At 43.8% G+C, this 16209-nt stretch overlaps 1 protein-coding gene across 4 annotated transcripts in view; it reads right to left on the bottom strand.

Moving 5' to 3' along the window:
- The window catches only part of LOC146185226 (acetylcholinesterase-like), a 332565-nt gene that overhangs the window by 18740 nt on the left and 297616 nt on the right, over positions 1-16209 (bottom strand). Inside the window, exon 2 of one of the 4 annotated variants that reach the window (XM_084606198.1) lies at positions 9807-9856. The exons of the other annotated variants lie outside the window; for them this stretch is intronic. The gene's annotated coding sequence lies outside the window, so the exon portion shown is untranslated. The remainder of the gene's footprint in view (positions 1-9806; positions 9857-16209) is intronic. 4 annotated transcript variants of the gene reach the window in all.

The raw sequence follows: 16209 nt of genomic DNA, 5'->3' as shown, positions 1-16209 counted from the left end.
CAAAAAAAATGAGATCTTTACGCTACTGGAGGCGATAAATGTCATTAACACTGATAGAAATTTTAAGGTACCCTAGGAGTTCTACACAGATCCCCACAGCAGCTGAAGTAATCAACACAATAAGGAAAAAAGTAGTGTAGAGGGACAGGACATCATCCCGCTAACGAAAGAGAAAGTAAAGAAAGGGGCAAAGCAGACGGTAAGGATCGGGTCATATCAGATCCGTCGAGGGATGGCGGTGAGACTGCGGTAAAATTGGCCCTCCTACGTACGCAATCTCTGAATCTCTTACTTAAAAATGCTGTAGTAGTTTAGAGCTCGCTAACTGCATTGTGTTTCCAATTAACGCGAGGGAATGATTGAAAAGCATGAACTATTGAAAGCTCCGACATGCAGAAAAGAACAGTGGGTCTAAAATACTGTACAGACAAGAAAACATCTGCTCAACAGTCCCGAAAGGGAAGAGCTTTTCACATAGGTTAATAATTTTTTTAGGAAGGTAGAGACCGCAGTGAGGACCACAAGAGAGACCATAAGAATATAGGACGGAGTGTATTGGTCAAGCACTGGCAGATCATGAAACAGCGTCCCTCAGCAGGGACGTATAAACCGCTGCTACTTGGGCTCAATGATGGGGAAGAAAGGAGAGGAATTGCGAAAAGGCTAAACCATGGCCATGTTACCTGCTGCTGCCAGAAACATTCCCGTGTTCTTTTCCCTTAAAGCGCCAACGCCGGCAAAACAGGCAACGCTGAATGAGGGTTTTTCGCTCAACAGGGCACTTTACTATGCTGGGCTAGAAAGAAAATCTGAGAGCTGTTCACTATACATAATATATATTCATGACATCAAAGGGGACTCGCAAGATTAAGACGGCAATCAAGAGGACAAAGTAGGACGCGCAACGAGGAAAACTGAATCGATAGCTTAGACGTGGCTTCTGTTGGGGAAGAACTGTAGGAATTTATTCACAGGTTTCTCAGAATATCTAGTGTGCATTGAAAAGTTTTCTTCTTCTTACGGCTGATATGGCCATCTGTATTTTGCGAATGAGACGATGTCAGTGTAATGATTAAAAAATTCTCACTGGCCTCTCTTTGTTGAACCTGTATTTCACTTCTCTGCATATGAGGTTTTATGAGGCAGTGTATTTGCAGATCGATGTCATATGCATTGACTTCATTATTGCTCCAGTGCTGCTTTGTAACGGTTTCTTTGCTAGAGGGGACCGTGCCCTCAAGGAAATATTCCCCTCGTTGGGCATCAGAGCATGCTTCAGCTTTTCGGTGGCACAAGTGGTTTCCAATGCTTGGTGTGCAGTTGACGAGGTTGTAGAATAAACTCTTGTCGACGAGACGGGCGCGAGAAATAACAATTTGCTCGGCAATCCGCTTCAGCAAACGCGATCGCTGTTCGCTTCAAGCTGTAGCAGCCCTCTTCAAACTCATTTCGACTTCCATTATGGCTGTCAAACTGTTGACGCCAAACATACATGGGCTCACAATGCCTTCGAAACCCAGCTCCGATGAATGGCTGCAAATTCCAGGTAATCGGGGAAACACGCTGATAAGAGTTGTCGGTGTTGCTTTTGGATGAATTTTGGTGGTGCGTGCCGTCAGCTGTCGCGTAGGGATTGCAGCAACACCAGAAGTCGGAGATCGCGCCGCGGACGCTGCACCACCTCGGGACTCCGATGGCGGACTAACTGACGACTGAGTGAGCAAGCGCTCTGGTAGCCCATTCTACCCGCTCTTCCTCGTAAAAAGACGGTGCTTAGATCCACATGCAGTTTTTTTCCATTAGGAGAGCAGGGTCTTAAAATCGCGAAAAGGCAGTATAATGAAACAGCTGAATTGCTGTCATGCGATTAACCTTAATTGCCCGCCCACCCGCTGGTTTAGAAAAACAAAACCGCAGCAGTTGTCGCCAGCACTGAACGCCCTACCTAGATTCTGATCTCGAAATGCATGCTGTTCGCAGCCTCGATGACACGCTTTGACCCATGAGGCAACTGTCTGCATGTGCTGCGCTGCTTTCTTAGTGTGTAGACTGTAGTTGCTAAGTAAGATTGTGCCCCGCAACTTCTTCCTTTCTCCGTCGCCTTGTTCTTGGAGACCTCGGGAGACCCTCGCCGCCACCGGTTGCGCCATCTTGCACATGCGCTCAATGAGCGCGTCTCCTGTGGTACTTAGGACAGGTGAGAGCAGGCAGCGCCTTGCGCTTTGTCACCAGTGGAAGCACGTGGGCCTACCCCGACTTAGCGAGAAAGCACAAAGGACGGGTTGTTGCCTCACGCTCGCGAAGGACCTAATGCGATTTTGCGCAGCAGTCTCACAAATATTAAGAAAATTATGAAACTACCGAAAGAAGAGGAAAGCAGGAGCAAGAGAACAGAATGAGCACTTATCCTGTTGTCTTCTCTTGTCCCTGTTTTCCCAGTACTCAGCTTCGTTTTTAAAATACAAAGCTCACAAGTAGTCAAAATTGCCACTTTGTTCATGAGAAAAGGAAGCTCTCAATAGTTTGACGCAATAGTGCAACCATTTACAAGACTCCTCTAGACAATCAGGTATTTACAAACATTCGGCTATTAAACAAGTAACGACATGTTGAAATAGCAATGAGTGGACGCAAGCTCAAGAACGCAGAATTCAACAAGATCGGCCGCCCATAGTCGTTCTCCACTTATCGAGCGTGAACCTGTCTTACAATAATAATGATAAAAAAAGGACATTGTTAATTCGAAGTTTTTTAATTTGCTGCATATAAAGAAAACTAAAATAGAAAAACGAAATTGTGCGCCATATGATGCATCGTTTAAATTTAAATGGTGCGCGGACGCAATATTCGCTGACTGAGATGTCATTTCTGGCTCTATAGCTTTCTCTCTCTACTAATCACCGCTAGAGCTTTTCCTTCATCTAGGTCTTAACCGAAGTTTTGCGACAAGACGATGGGCCATTTTTAATTTCATTTTAGGGGCTACCTTTTCGAACATGCTCATTTTTGTCAGCCTCTACTGACGAAAAAATTTAGAGAAGTGCCATAAATCACCCTGAATGAGTAGAAGCCCTGAAAAATGTCAATGGTTGTGAATTAATTGGTTTTACCACAAGAGCGTTAGTACTTCCACGTAAAAAACATGTTCGTCAGGGCGACGACCATGTCAAGTCTCGCAGCCTTGAAAAATCATGAGCACGGTTCTAGTACTGCGAGAGCGCTAGTAACATCATGATGAAAAAGTGTCCGGTGGCATCAGCTTCGACGGTTTTAGGCCTGGCAGCCTCGGAAGATCATGAGCATTTTTCTGGCAGGTGGCAGGGGGCATGGATGAGCACTAATATGTAGTAAGTGTCATGGTACACCGGCGCTCATTTCTCTTTTGCTTATGGAAGTCAACATATTTGGTCGGCGTTGTTTGACGTCACGAACCAAAAAGATGGCATGGTCGAGTTGATAGGAGCTGACAGCTCGGACAGCTCCTTTTATAATAAATCGTGAGATGGAAATAGAGCGCACAGGATCCCCTTGCACACCTAATTTGAAGCCTCGCAGGGCCGAAAATATCACAAGGGTTCAACGCGGCTGAATCAAATATTGAGCGAAAGCATTAGCTGCGGGTGACCGAGCGTTCTTCTTCTTGTCTTTTTCTTCTTCCTCATCCAACATATAAAGCCCCGCTTTAACTAACACGTGCCTTAGTGGCCTACAGAGGTAACGTGAATGCCAGGGTCCTAGCAGGCTGATTTTGACATAACCGGCCCATGTGAAACGAGAGACCCAAGTTGGCAGCTCTTGCCAGCCCGTGTGTCACGTGGGGTGTGACGTCACAGCGTCACGTGGGTAAGACATAACTGCGGCCGGGTCACGCGAAAGCTTGAGAGTGCGAGTAGTATTGCTTTCACAATAAAACACGAACATGCCCCTGGGAGGTGGCAAGAAGCGCCTAACTACTCTGATCACAAGGACATGCCTAAAGAAAACAAAAACAATAACGAAACCTCCCTCTGAAAGAAATGTCGGTGGCTGCTAGACACCCCATTTGGTGTGTCACCTAAACGAAAACTGCCACAGCACAATAAATTATTAAGGAATGAACGACAATGTCTCTGCCATTCCTTTACATGGGGGATAACATAATCATGTAGCATGTTGTAGAAACGTAGTGCACAGTATAAATGTCGTATGAATCTTATTGATTGTCTGTCAACTGCTTTTTATGCGCCATTTCGACAAGTGGCGTGATGAGACAGAAATACGACGGATCGTTTCAATGACAAGGTGTTACTGCTGTCTACAGTTAAGCCCATATGTCGACTTGATTTCCCGAGGATTGACATAAATGGTGGCATCTATTAGGTGAGTTCAGAAGCGCAGAAGCTTGTTTGAAACATAAGTCCGCTCACAGCACCATTTGTCTTGCATTGTAGAGGTGAAAAAAAAAAAAAAGAAGAGATAGGCTTTGAACGTAATGAATTGAACTGAAGTATGTTTCAAGAGCAGCTGACCTGTGTGAATGCAACCAAGGGAAGATTTCCACTCCAGCAGCAGCATAAAAATGGGTCCCAGTGTTACAGCCTATGTTATACAGTATGATGGAAATGGTAATCCGGAACTCGACAGGGACTTCGAAGTAGAAGAAATACAGGCGGCGCTGCTATCCATGAGGAGGGGTACGGCGTGAGGACATGAAAACGTTATGGTAGGTTTACTTGCAAACATGAACGAGTGGACGCTAGGCCATATGACGGAATACATCATTGAGTGCTGGAGAGCTGGCAAACTGCCTCTGGTGTGGAAATCAACAGACGCCATTTGTATCCCTAAACCAGGTAAGGAGGTGAATACTAACAACCTCCGTCCGATTTCGCTCACTTCGTGTGTCGGCAAGCTGATGGAGAAAGCAGCGCATGGAAGGCTTTCCGCGTGCTTGGAGGAAAACGATTACGTTCCCCACCCCATGTTCGGATTCAGGGAGTACATATCCACGCAATACGTGCTGCTGCGTGGATACGTACTCCCAAAGACAAATCTTTAATGATATTGCGTACATTAGCAATTTGGTAGAAAGTATCTGATTATGGTTAATAAACTTAGGTTATCATCCTTACCTCTCCTTTCACGCTCTCTATATTGGTTTCATTTAAAAAATAATTATCTTTACTTCTGTTAAATACCTTCAGCCGCTTTTATACACAACTAGTTAATTTGTAGTGCATAATGGTTGGGCAACTTCTTTTCCACAAAATGGGAGAAATCTTACCCAAACAATAATACCAATCAAAAGAGCAAGTTGAAAGGCGCAACGTTCCACATAAAGACTCGAAGCTTACTGCAAGTGACATCTGTTTTTAAAGGTGGTCATTGCACTTTAAAGAGTGAAAAAAGAAAGACGTTGCTAAGGATAAGAAATGATGCCTGCATTAAATGGTGCACGACATGATACCCCATTTAGCTTTCTGGGAAATATTTTCTACTTTGCTATTTGATATAAACATCGCCTTACTTGCGACAGAACAGAAGCGAAGTTCATCTGAAACAAAGAAATCTGGGTGCAGAAAAAAAAAAAAAAAGAAAGCCTACAACTATGATACTTAGTAATAAAATTCGAACGCAGCTATACAGGGATTTTAGTTTTGCAGTGTGCTGAATAAATCGTTTTGAGAGACATGTTTTATGTGTGCGCTGTCACAGCCTACTCTGTCCCCGACAACCATCCGTCAACTGGCACTCAGTTTTTTCCCTGGGCTTGACTATAAAAAAAGACGCGTTTTCCGCGTTACCTGTTGGCACCGCCGTTCGCTTCAATTACTGTGCCTCGAACTGGCTAGGGATGTGAAAAATAAGTTCGAAATTTAGTTTTAGTGCATTGTCTCGGTTGCTGCAGTATTTTGGCGCCGAAGCCCTCGCTTGTACATGAATGCTTTATTACACACTGCACGGATGAGTTGAAGAAGCCTCGAACCTCAAGTCGGTAGTCTCCTTCTCCATGGCCATGCTGAAGAGCAGTCGCTAATGGATTTCTTTATGCGGCTGTGCTTTGTTTTAGAGCTACACTGTTAGTGAGAAATACACAACTTAATAAACACATTGTTATTTTACTATACCTACCTAGAAAACCATTGCGACGTAACTAAGGTGTAACGTCGTCTTATGCTGCTACAGAAATGAGAAAAACTATCATGACACCTAAATTGTAGGGCAACACTTGTCGCCGGGGGCTGTATTATATTTGCCCTTCCGTAAAAATTGCCCTCAAGTATGTGGAAATATCAGCCATGGTGCAGCTAAATATTTGCACTTGGCGTAACGTCAAATGATGGCGTATGAAAAAAAAAAAGAATAAAAGATCGCCCCTTGCAGAATTCGAGATGCGAAATAATAAAGAAATGACTGAGCTCCCATTCATAGCTCGAACTGCATATGCATTTGGCGTGCGAAAAACGGATTGGTGGTGCGATAGATTAAGGTTGAAGATCTACCACTGTTCGGACGGCTCAAGATGATTGTGACGGTACGAAAGCGAGGGAAAGTGCAACCCGTCTTTGCTCGAACCAATCTTTTCTTTCACTCGCCTCTCCTCCTCGCCATCCGTCAATGGAATCTGCTCCCTGCCACCGTTGCATCTTCCAGTGATTACGAAACGTTTGTAACCGGACCAAAAAATCACTTCGAGTTGTAACCTTCATCTTTCTATTTCTTTTTATGTTCGTGTTAAAGGGCTGCTCTCCGAAAAAACTTGAATGCTTGGTGCCATCTGTATTTTTATTTTGAGCGTTGAAGCACTAGCTTTTAAACGTTATGTGCCTGGTTATCGACTTATGTAACTATAGGGAGTGTCCTTGTATATCGCAATTTTGGATGCATTATTTCTACTCTTGTTCCAACCTTTGCCCTCCCCCCCCCCCCCCCCCTTGTAATGCCCGCTCAGGCCTTTAGGGTATTTGAATAGATAAATAAATAAATAAATAAATAAATAAATAAATAAATAAATAAATAAATAAATAAATAAATAAATAAATAAATAAATAAATAAATAAATAAAAAGATAAATAAATAAATAAATAAATAAAAAAATAAATAAATAAATAAATAAATAAATAAATAAATAAATAAATAAATAAATAAATAAATAAATAAATAAATAAATAAATAAATAAATAAATAAATAAATAAATTGCACCAAGAAGCCCAGTAAAATATTTCGCGCTCAATCCCCTTTTATGATGCCTGGTCTAAACTGGAAAATTGTTGCGATTCGGGTCGGTATGAAATGACCAATCCTTGCAGATTTGTCAGAGGCGTATGCAAAAGCGATAGTGAATACTTGCATAACAAAGTATGTTCTTTTTTTCTTGTCGTAGCAACTGCTCTGCAATTTAGTACAATTCCAATCGAAGTCGGATAACAGTACGAGTAGTAGTTGGCGGTAGATACACTTGCAGCGCAACATGAGCAGTGGTTGCCTTAGATGTACAAGAAGTAGCCGTTAACAGCAGGAGGGAGTTGTATTTAATTACTGACTGCTGTAGTAGAATTAACCGCGGAGTAGTAGCTTTAGAAATAGTAGTATGGTATGGTATAATTAAAAGTACCAAAGTGATATTTGCTACGAGGGAAGACGGAGTAGGGGCTAGTTAATAATTTAGACCGGTTTGAGGTTTTTCTTTTTTTTTACCATGCTCTAACAACGCGCAGTACACGGTCGCCTTGCGTTTGGCTTTCATAGAAACCTGGCTGCCCTAGCGGGGCTAATTCCGTGGTTTCTGGCTCAGCATTCGAGCGCCACAGTTTTTGTAGTTGTTGTAGAAATAGTTGTAGTAGTAGCACTTATAGCGGTTGTTTTTGTCGTCATAGATGGGAGTAATAAAAAAAAAAAAGGAAAAGCCTTTATGTCCTGTGTTAAAGAGGAGAGATTTTCGTTTCACTTCTCAATAAATTTTCAGGAGGAGCGGCCACCAAACCCGGAACCTCGGGACAACTCTTACATGAAGCAGGCGAAGCCATGCCAGAGCACCCAGAGATTGCGAGAGAGAAAGAGCGTTCTTTTACTTGTTATTTAGGCCGTACTTTTTTTTTTTTTTAGTCCGCGCCACCGGAACCTTGCTGGAGTGGTGGTACAGGTTTCACAAAACCACTCTGGACGACGACCCTAGCATCACTTTATTGCGATGCAGCTCTCACGATAGAATTATGGAAGCCGCTTCTCATGCCGCAAGGAATGAACGCTAAGATATGCACATCGCATATTCAATACCAGACCGTAGAGGATTAAGAGGAGGGCGCGACATGCTGTAAGGCACCGTCCGTCAGCTTAATCCGCTATTCCACCTAACTCCGACTAAGGGAGAAGAGAAGACAGAGGAACAGGACATCAGTGATAGGCGAATCTAAGATGCAAGAAATAAATGTGAATGCTGAAATAGATGCTCATTAAATGGATCCTGCTCTGAGAGGGTATTGCGGTGAGGTACGAACTTTTGATTATTTCGCTCTCCGTTCTCCTCACACGTGCGGTGATTTCATTGAACTCAGAAACCTGTCTTGCTTTAGAGTAAGGCCAGAAATATCTGTCCATTACGAAGGTCACCTTTTATTTTATTTTATATTTTAAATGTTCATTCCGCTTCATAATACTGGTATTTTTCCACTTTTTGTTTTTTAGGGAAACATGCTGCATTATTTAACGAGTGGATGAACTCTGCGGAAGGGCACCGTGGTGGAGTAGAATTTAAAAGATGGAAATACAACATTCAACGATCAAATTTAAAATTACAAGGTTTGGTTTGATTTATAGGGTTTAACGTCCCAAGGCGACTCAGGGTATGAGAGAAGCCGTAGGGGAGGGTTCCTGAAATTTGATTATCTGGGGTTGTCTATCCTGCACTGATATCGCACAGCACACGGGCGCTTTTCTTTTCTCCTCTATCGAAAGGTGGCCGCCGTGGCCTGGATTCGATCCCGCATTCTTGGGCACAGGAGCCGAGCACCGTAACCATTGCGCCACCACGGCGGGTGAACATTACAAGGGTGGGCAAGGTGCAAAGCTCTTGTTAAATTCTCGTCAAGCTTCCTTTCTGCATATTGAAGAGAAAAAAAACAACAGTCCCCGAATTAAGTATCCTCGGCGAGTGCTTTTTTCTTCAATACGCCGAATTTCTTGTGCCGGACGGTTTTCCATCAAATCCTCAACTAGATTTCATTCTTGCGGCGAAACATATCTTATGTCCAACTGCTGTAGCTAGTTGTATAAGTTGTATTTATTAGCACTAAGAGTCTTGAGGGTTAGTGTATCCCAGAATGCGCTTTGGGATATTTATATCGATATCGTTTCCGTCAAACAGTCGAGTGTTGTTTTATAAAAATGTAGGACTGTATCACCATTTAGGGAGTTAAAACGGTTATCTTTGATGGTTTTTTTCTAGTCCTATCTCTGTTATTATTTTCTACTGCTGGGTTCTACCACAGCCACGTGAATTCTATCCCGGCAACAGCAACAATTGTGAGGTGAGTGTGCGGGATGCGGGTTAGTATGTATAATGAAGAGTTTGAATTATTTACCACTTGACAGCTGTAACATATCCATGTTTTTTTCTTGGTATACGGTGTTAGTACATTTCGCTTTGTTAAGTTTTCTTGCAGTTCTTGCTCTGCTCCTAATTGGCTGTTGCTTGTCATAACATGAAAAAGCGCGCTTTCCCTTGCAATAACTTAACAGCAAAACTTGCTTCTGTTGCCGACTTTCTTCCTTTCTGTACTAATCTGTTTTGGCTGCTTGTTTGAGATTATAATGTTGCATAGCTCACCCAAACTGCACGCAGTCTTGCTTCAGAGTCCACAGAAACAGCAAAAAAGCCTAAAAAGAAGTAAAAAACAAGAACAGAAAATGCACGTCGTTTCAGTAAAACGTTGCGCAGAGAACATCTTATATGTCATGAAAGCTTCAAATGTCGAATGTTCGGAGCGGCGTGCTTTCTGAGCAGACTTTTTGAGGATGAAGTATACCAAGCCATGTGACTAGACTTTCAATTATGGCTTAGTTCACACGACCGTCGTGGTGCGGGTTTTAGTCAGGAACGTTCCGTGATTTTTCGCAGTAATGCTGGCCATCAGGTGAAGGATCAGGAGGTACACCTCTGCTGTTAAATTAAAATTTAAAAACCGTACAAGTGTCATCTTCTGAATCGCCCTCTAGTCTTGTATGATAACGTTGTTTTTCTGTGCGTTATTGGAGAAGTTTAAAAAAAAACAAGGGTTCAACGCTGCTGAACCAAATATTGAGCGAAAGCATTAGCTGCGGGTGACCGAGCGTTCTTCTTCTCTTTTTCTTCTTCCTCAGCCCACATATAAAGCCCAGCTTTAACCAAGCCGTGTGAACGTGCCTGACGTCACGTAAAGTGAGCACCAGCTGCGCCTCTAGCGCGCCATGCCGACCGCTTTTGTCTCACGTGGGGTGTGACGTCACGCGCTGCACCGTGGCTGCGACCGAGCTACGCCGACCGCTTGAGTTGGTAGCCCAGCTCTCACCCTAGTGTCACGTGGGGTGGGATGTCACAGCGTCACGTGGGTGCGGCCGCGCTACGCCGACCGCTTGAGTTGGTAGCCCAGGTCTCACCCTATTGTCACGTGGAGTGTGACGTCACAGCATCACGGGGGTGCGGCCGCGCCACGGTGAAGGCTCTAAACTTAGAGTAGTATTGCTTTCACAATAAAATAAAAGCGATGATCGTACCACTATGTTTGACATTTCTACTCGTAAAACATCATATATGTGAACAATGATTACGCTGCAAATTCTTAAGGTACGCAAATACCGAAGCCAACAGATAAAATAAAGTGCATTTGTTACTTAACTGTAGTGGAGGTGTGCGTTCCGCCATCTATATTCATAGAACCCTTTATTTGTGTTTACGGGGTTGGCTCCATGAGTGTATGTACACAAATAGAGCAGTGGCGCATAAGCTTAGCATCAATTCATGCTTTGCAAAAGAATTTGCCTCGCTATACAATTCGCAAATATTTAGAATTTTTCCGCAGCAAATGACCCCAACATTCATTGCAGCTTACTATACGCAATATAGTAAGCTGCAACTTAGATAACCGGCATTACTCTCCTTGAACGCAAATCATGAGCATCATTCGGACAAATTGCACATAACTCTGAGGCATACCTTCGCTCCAAAAGTAAGTAGGAGCATAAAATGCTTCGCAGGATCGGCGCTCAGCAATATCGCAGGGCTTATGGCTGGTGTAGCCGCAGTGGCTAAATTATTATTTCCATTCAATATCAATATTCAGGGCGACGTTCTGTTCCGTTTATTCTTTGGTGTTATCGGCTCGCACAACCGCGTGCTGGTATTCGCGTTACCCCCTTACACCTCATACAAGCCTAGCGCTGGAATGCTCGTAGAAAGAAGCGTTCCAAAACCGAACCAGCGTTGTTTCCCAAGTTTTGGAAGTACCTAATAGCAGAGCAAATGTCGCCGAGCCCGCGGATATGCAATATGATTGCCACCTTCTCTTGCACGCTGTCACTGCAGCAGCGCTAAAGCACCACCACGCGTTATAAGGGGGACGTATTACACTTTGCTATACTTAACAGTTATGCGCCTAAGCAATGCTATTATGTTATAAAAAGTTACTGATGCTGTACCGAGTGCGGCTCATGGATGCAAATACCTCTTAGGAGGTCCGTGTGCAGGCTCCCAGTGAGCAGTGTTTAAGTCATTCCATGCGATAAGTTCTTGATGCTGAATTTTATCGTAACTGGAAGACATAGCCAGGTGCCATTCTCGGAAGACCTGGATAAACTGGAGATAATATAATGTAAGCTGTAGTCAAGTTTCATTTTCTTTTTATTTCTGCATTGTGCCCGCAAAGAACAGTGTGCTTTGCTAGTGACCTGAGCATAAAATAAGCAAGTTACTTAGCCACACAATCACGTGGGTTATAACCTCTCATAACGTAGAGCTGTGAAACGTTTTCTTTTATTTGTATTAGATTATCTGCCAGACGAAAATCAGTAGTTTTCTGGCATAATTGTTGCCGCGGATATGGGAAATCATGGACTAAGACTGCCAGGAACAGGAAGCTGCGAACACCATGGCTAAAAGGGAAGGGACACGCCGACTAATGCGAACGGTAATACACTTAACGTTTGATGCACAAGCACAAGGATTTAACCCTGATTGAAAGAACGGTACGTGAACTACTATAATGTAAATAATATATGCTAGACAGGGTACACACTCAGATATGCGTTCTTGCAACTTCTCAGAATATTGTCGGCGGCATTCGTTCAGCGTGCTCAGGTTTAGACACGGGTTCAATCCTGACCGCGGGGATCGCTTTTTGATGGAGGCGGCACGCAGGGAGCCTGTGTACTGTGCGATGTCAGAGGAAGTTTAAATACCTCAAGATGGTCGAAATTTCCAAATCTGTTGAATACGGGGTTACTCTCAGGCTGTGTAGCTATGGGACGGTACTCCAATATAAACCAAATCATCAGAGTGAGAGAATCAGTTTTATGAAAGACACCTGAAAACAATATTGCACAAAGCGCACGATGTTCGCTTGAGCGAAATCAAGATGTCTTTACAGCTTTCAGGCATTAGCATTAGCAGCCGGAGGTCAGCAACCAAAGACAAATTGTAATTCAATGGCATCTTCCGCATCAATCCTTGGGAATGCCTGTGTAACGTTGCATAAGATCTCTCCTCTCATCAAGGCCATATGCGCGTCCTGTTGAGTCGACTGCGACCCCGTCCCGCTTCAAGGAAGTCTGCGGAGGTTTCCTGACCGTGCGCGCCTTGAAGGACAATACGCCGATTGGTCTTTCCAAGGCCGCCGGCAAGTGTGCGCATAATAACTGTACCGAGGCCGGGCCCTTGTGCGCTGTCATTAACACCACTCGGGTAGCAAGATGTTTAAAGCTAAATAGTGTGAAACAGGATGTCGTTTATGCCCAGTGGTGAAGCGTTATTTTGGTGGATAAGAGCTACAGGGGCCAGAACCTGGTATGAAACACTTCCCTTTTCCGGTACTATGACCACAGTGCACTTACTACGTTTCGCTGCTTAGATAAGTACACGAAGAATGCCTGACTCGACCCTAAGTATGCAGTAGGTGTTTTCCTCATTCTTTCGCAGGACCTATTATTTCACCATGAATGCCGTGTTTACGCTGGGATGAGGAAGAAACTTTGTGGCAGCTAAGTACTTATCAGGCGCGTATTTATTCGTGTTCAACCAGGAACCGGTTTAATCTATATGCTACTTTGGGCATGTTCTGTTGGTTGGAATAGATTTCATGCCGCGCCTTTCCGTTGTTCAAGCTTCTGATCCCCGAGCCCCGAGCCTCTTCGGGGAATGCCGCAACCATTATTTGCACAATGTTATAATATATTCAAGATCTGTAGTTTAGCACCGTCAAGACAAAAAAGAGGGAGGGGGAGAGAGGCGGCATTAGCGACCCTTAGTGGCCTTTCTAATTATGAGACGCTGGAAGTTACCGAATATTTACACCGAATGAACCTATAAAGCCCTTGGAGTTGTATATTTCAGTGGTGTTATAATTGGGTGCCACACGCAACGATTCAGCACTCTGTAGGGAAGAGTCTGGCGGCGCCCTCACACACACACACACACACACACACACACACACACACACACACACACACACACACACACACACACACACACACACACACACACACACACACACACACACACACACACACACACACACACACACACACACACACACACACACACACACACACACACACACACACACACACACACACACACACACACACACACACACACACACACACACACACACACACACACACACACACACACACACACACACACACACACACACACACACACACACACACACACACACACACACACACACACACACACACACACACACACACACACACACACACACACACACACACACACACACACACACACACACACACACACACACACACACACACACACACACACACACACACGCACACACGCACACACGCACACACGCACACACGCACACGCACACACGCACGCACGCACGCACGCACGCATGCACGCACGCACGCACACACACACACACACACACACACACACACACACACGCGCACACGCACACGCACACGCACACGCACACGCACACGCACACGCACACGCACACACGCACACGCACACGCACACGCGCACGCACGCACACACGCACACGCGCACGCGCACGCACACGCGCACACACACACACACACACACACACACACACACACACACACACACACACACACACACACACACACACACACACACACACACACACACACACACACACACACACACACACACACACACACGCACACGCACACGCACGCGCATATATATACCTGCTTTTTTATGTTTTGCTTTTTACCCGAAACACCACTGCAATACCATTGAACTTCCCTCCTGCTAAGCCCTCTTTCCCTATTTGCCTCTACGCCACCTGTTTTTTTTCCGCTCTTCACCATTAGAACCTACCTGAATCGTTTAATTCTCACTCCTGATGAAGGCTAGTTTCTGGTCGAAACGTCGAGTCCAATAAAATGTTTCTTTAAATGAAGCGTACACTTCTCTCTCTCTCTCTCTCTCATATATATATATATATATATATATATATATATATATATATATATATATATATATATATATATATATATATATATATATATATATATATATATATATATATATATATATACAAGAAATGTCCCTCTCTGTCTTTGGAGAAACACACATCACTCACATCACACACAACACTCAAAAGCAAACTGTGATGTATGTATGTATGTATGTATGTATGTATGTATGTATGTATGTATGTATGTATGTATGTATGTATGTATGTATGTATGTATGTATGTATGTATGTATGTATGTATGTATGTATGTATGTATGTATGTATGTATGTATGTATGTATGTATGTATGTATGTATGTATGTATGTATGTATGTATGTATGCCTTCGGGCATTCTTTAATCGTGCGGACTAACAATGCGGCAAAGAAAACTGTACCATGCCACAGGGAACAGCGGGTGCTTGAGAGAATCCGAGAACATATATTTAAAATTAAGAATTTAGACGAACAATGACGTTTTTTTTTTTTTGCAGAGTAAAAATGCTAGCAGTGGTGAACATTAGTAAGCAGAGGGATCGTGTAAACTGGTAGGTTTACTAAATAATTTTATTGGTTAGATTTTCAGCTATGGATTTTGGCGCATAGTACTGAATTATTGACGATAGCTATATTACAAAATAACGGCTTGAGGGGCTAGCTGGTGCTGCTGCATAATACCCAGAAATGTGGCGCAACAAACATAAACACAAGCTAAGAGACGCTACACACGCTCACACTACCAACTGTAATATGGATCCGAACACACTTCCTCTTCACCACCACTCTTCTTCTACGCTCAAGTACATCTTCTCATCATCCTCTTCTTTGCCAAGGAGATATTGGCACCTTCTTCCCCGCAGAACATAAACATTGTCCATGCATAGCAGACACCAATTCTACACACACTTGCTTCTCCGCACTTCTGCTTTGCCCAGAAGCTAATACCACGCTGGACAGTCACAAAGTCCACCACATAGTCACATAGTCACACACTAATAACCACCACCACACATGTGCAGTAGGACATGTCCATCCACAACACATCACTTGTGAAGTCCCTATGTATTGAAAAAACTAACCTGCCAACATGCCTACGAAGCAACGAAGTCCATGTACTTGAGGGAAAAAGAATCTTTAAACTACCATGGCCACAATACGTGAGAGGTGCCCAAGAATAGCAACTTTAGGCCCGATAATAAACTCAATTCTTAGCATTACTCAAGAAGATTCCTCAATAAAAGTAAATTCTTTTCTACGTAAACTCAGCGAAGCTTCACTAATACATCTGTCTTCTTTATTCTGTATCCAGAGTTCAGTTCAGGCGTTCAGTCGTGTCCGACTCTTCGTGACCCTATGGACCATGTCACGCCACGCTTTCCGGTCTCTCACTATCTTCTTAACATCACATAGCTTCATCTGCAATGCCTCGAGAATGCCATCTAACCATCGCGTTCGCTGCCTACCCCTTCTCCGGCGACCCTCAACCTTTCCCAACATCAAATCTTTCTCCAGCGACTCCTCT

This window comes from Amblyomma maculatum, chromosome 6 (genome assembly GCF_055883805.1).
Source record: "Amblyomma maculatum isolate TAMU_Amacu chromosome 6, ASM5588380v1, whole genome shotgun sequence".
In the NCBI taxonomy this organism is placed as follows: Eukaryota; Metazoa; Arthropoda; class Arachnida; order Ixodida; family Ixodidae; genus Amblyomma; species Amblyomma maculatum.
Note: the sequence above shows the minus strand (reverse complement) of the source record. Positions and strands in the feature narration are given on the sequence as shown.